Genomic DNA, 4,064 nt, shown 5'->3' on the forward strand with positions numbered 1-4,064 from the left:
TGACCTGTGCCCGTCACTGCTGAGTCAGACCCTTCTGCTCCAGACTGCTGCCCGACTCCTCAGGTTTCTTCAGGAGGCCTTAGGTCAAGACACAGAGAAGAAACATCTGTGGCTCTGGCCCTTCTAGACTTTCATTCTCCTCAGGCAGCTCCAGGAAAATGAGTCCAAGATAAGACTTATTACTAATGAGAGACTGAAACCCAGTCCCCAAGCTTCGGGCTACTTTCTGACTGCCCTTTGGGGAGCTGTGTGTCCCAGAGTCAGAGGGACTGGAGTCCTGGGGTACAGTGTCCCTGATTCCACTGATGCCCTGGGCTCCTTTCTTTTTAGTCATTGTTCCAACAGGATGAAGAAAAAGGATTATTTTCAACTTTTTATTAGGTAGTGATTTTAAAGATATAGGAAAGTTGTGAAAATTATATAAAGAATTCCCAGACAGATTTTACTCAGATTCCCCAGCGGTTCAATTAATATTTAACTGTGTATGTCTTTTGTGTGGGAATATGTATGCATGTGTTTATTTATATTTTAGGCTTAGATTTTCAGCAGATGCGCCATAGTGCATATTATTAGATATGATATTAACTTTTCTAATAACTAGTGTTTTTATCCTTGATCAGTTTCCTAAGGTCATGTTTACATGGTTCTCTACTGTAAAGTTATTATGTTTTATTTTTTTAATTCTTAGTTTTATTTTTCACATGAATACTGATATTTAATCCCGTTTTCAAAGTCCAAGAATGAAAACTTGCAATTAAATACTGAGGAAGCCACATGTTTATGTAATATTTCTTTAAAAGTCTTAAAAAAGAATATATGATACATGGCCTAAGTTTTCAGAGGCATATATGACATGAACACGTGTTCTGAAATCCGGTAGGTCACATCAGTCCTGAACTGATTTTTAATAAAACAAACAAACAACTGCGCGTTACATGTTTTCCATGCCACTGTAGCTTTCTTCCACCTCATTCTAATGTCAGTCTTCACTTTATGCCGTTTTCAGTTTTCTTCCAAAAATCTTCCAGCAATAGTCCTCTGTCTGATCTGAGGTTTTATCAGATCAGTTTTAATTGGACTTAGTGTCACCTTCACATTTAATGTCTTCACTGGTCCCATTGTCCTCATTCTTCGAATCACTTTCCTTTGATTCAGTGTTGTGTCTTCACTGTTTTTCTTGACTACTCAACTTCAACACTACTTTTTTTTTTTATCATCAGAGCCCCTCTTTTCTTTCTCCTTGGATTTTCTATCTTGCTCTCTGTCCCAACTTTTGCACCTGTGCTTATACGACTTCCAATCCCAGCTTTTTGATCTTCTGTGATCCCCACTACGAGATCTATGCTTTCTTTCTGATTTATCCTGGCCTCTGTTTCTTCAGCGATCTCTACTTCTGCTTCGCCTTCGTTCTCTGCTTCGCAGTCATTTGTGATCCCGAAAACTGCTGCATCCGCGGTAGAAGTCCGGCTTGAGAAGTTGTGAATGACTTCTCTTTTTCTCTCCCTGTCGGGAGCCCTTTCCTCTTTCTTCCTCTTCCCTTCCTCTTTTCCTTTCTCTTTCTTCCCCTTTTCTCTCCTGCTCTTTTTCTCTTTCCTCTCGTTCTTGCTTCTCCTTTTTCAAACTCTCATCACGATCAGATTCTTTGGTTCTTTTCCTTAATATTTCTTTTCATTCTTCTACAGTAGTTGTAATTTTAGCATAGCCCATGTGCTGTTTTCCCTTTCAGTGGTCATCTACCTAGGACTGGGCATCTCCTACTATCAAAAAAGCTCCACACACTTCACAAACTTCCATTTATTTTTCTTGGGCAGCAAAACGTTCAATTGTCAACGTTGTGGACCTAAGCAATTCTCTCTTCTTTTAACTGTTCAACTAATTTCATCATTCCCTGGGCTGCTTCTACTTTTCCTTCAGATCTGTTGCAGGAATGCATCAATTTTATCTGTTAGAACCTGAATTTTTTCTTAATTTTTGTCTGGCGGGCTAGCTGCCCCAGGGGTCTGCTGGTTTTGAGACAATGCCAAAGAACATGGCCTTGTCTAATTCTTCCTTCTACTTCTGCAAGGAAGCTCTGTGTGTACCGCAGAAAGTCACTCTCACAGCCAACGTTCATGAAACGGGAACTCTTCTCATATCATACTGTTTTCATGGACTTACATCATGAATTTTTTCACACGGACCAAGATCTGAACGAGTGTTTGTGAACAATATCACAGGACAAAAGACACAGAGAAAATAATTACAAACGTTCACGTGGTCCCTTCACACGTCGCGGCGCCTCTCATCCCGGACAAGGTTTCAGTCCTGGCCCATTAACTCATCCAGCCATTGGGCGGCTGTAATCATAGTGCTTCCTTCCTGCAGTTCCTCCCACCAGCCCTCCCCTCCGCTGAAGAAAATGCAGGTGACATCGTCGTCAACCGCTTCGGCTGCCTAGTTGGCAGAAATAGCCTCCTACAGAAAAAGCAAGTTACCATTGTTTAAATACTATATGATCCCACTCATCAGTGAAATCTAACGAACACAATACACTGATGGACAAAGTAGAAACAAAGGCATGAACACATGGACCAGATACAAAGTTGTCAGAGGGAAGGGGTGAGGGGACAGGATGAAGGGAATTAGCTAAGAAAACATATACACATAACACGTGGATACAGACAACAGGGTGGCCATAGCCCGAGGGAAAGGGGTGAGAAGGTGGGGAGAGAAGTGTAGAGTGGGAGGAACAGAGGCAGATAGAGACTTCCATGGGGCCAGGGGTGCACAAAGTTTGTGTAGATGGGCTGACATTGAGTTGGACACTTGAATCGTTTATGGTTTCGCAAACCATGTTATCCCCAATTAATTTAATATAAATTTTTTAAAAGTTACTTACTATTTTGGCCCTGGCTGGTTGGCCCAGTGGTAGAGCACCCACCCAGTATGTAGAGTCCTGGGTTCTATTCCCAACCAGGGTACACAGGAGAAGCACCCATCTGCTTCTACACCTTACCCCCTCTACTTTCTCTCTATCTCTCTCTTCCCCTCCCACAGCCAAAGAACAAAGTTGGCCTGGGCATTAAGGATGGCTCCGTGGCCTCCGCCTCAGGTGCTACAATAGCTTCGGTAGCAATGAAGCAACACCCCAGATAGGCAGAGCATCACTCCCTAGTGGGCTTGCCAGGTAGATCCCAGTCAAGTGCATGTGGGAGTCTGTCTCTCTGCCTCCCCACTTCTCACTTCAGAAAAAAAAAAGTTACTGTTTTAACCATGTAATTTAGAGGTATCATTTGAGTAGATATGTTAAAAATAGATAAACATAACTATTTTCTTATTTTAATTTCATCCACTATATTTAACACCCATTGGTGATTCTTATATGACAAAATTAGTGCAAATGTGGTGGCCAAGTTGTGATATTCCTAATTCTATGATGTCTTCTATGTTTATTAATTGTATTCTTGTCTAAGAAGGAACTTACCCTTACTCTCCACTCCTTCATTTGTTTGTTTGTTTATTTATTTATTTATTTATATCATTACAGGCTTATAGATTGTTTTACTCTCTGAGATATAATCCATTACTGTTGTTATTCATTTTGAAGCTTTAGGTGTGTTCATTACTTACAAGGATAGTAAATGATCTCACAGAAGACAACTGGGAAATATATAGAAGAAAACACAAAAAGTAAAAACAAGAAAGTAGGAAACTAAAGGGATGTTTACCCATAGGAGGTGGGTCAAGACTGGGACAGAAAGAATGGGGGATGGGATCAGCGTAAATGCTGACATAGACTATATTTATTTCTATCTATAATATTTATACTTTTTTAAATCCATGAGTTCAAGTTTATCTCTCCATTTCTACTTTGGCAAGAGAGAGTTCTTTCTAGCCTCTCCTTCTCCATGTGCACAGCACCTTCCCTGAGGGAGGACTCAATTCTTTTCCTCTGTGTTTACTAATTTGCTGAATCTTTGGACACATGGTGAGCTGTTTCAGAATTTTGAAACCATACACTGTTAATGACACATTACAGCTTGAAACTTTCTTCTTGATTTTTTTTTAATTGTGATTGTATGTAG

General features: G+C 40.5%; 1 pseudogene; it reads right to left on the reverse strand.

Annotated features, from left to right (window-relative positions):
• Positions 1-984: 984 nt before the first annotated feature.
• LOC136322750 (luc7-like protein 3 pseudogene) lies at positions 985-2,346 on the reverse strand (annotated as a pseudogene).
• Positions 2,347-4,064: the final 1,718 nt, after the last annotated feature.

The sequence above is a fragment of the Saccopteryx bilineata genome, chromosome 2 (assembly GCF_036850765.1).
Source record: "Saccopteryx bilineata isolate mSacBil1 chromosome 2, mSacBil1_pri_phased_curated, whole genome shotgun sequence".
Classification (NCBI taxonomy): Eukaryota; Metazoa; Chordata; class Mammalia; order Chiroptera; family Emballonuridae; genus Saccopteryx; species Saccopteryx bilineata.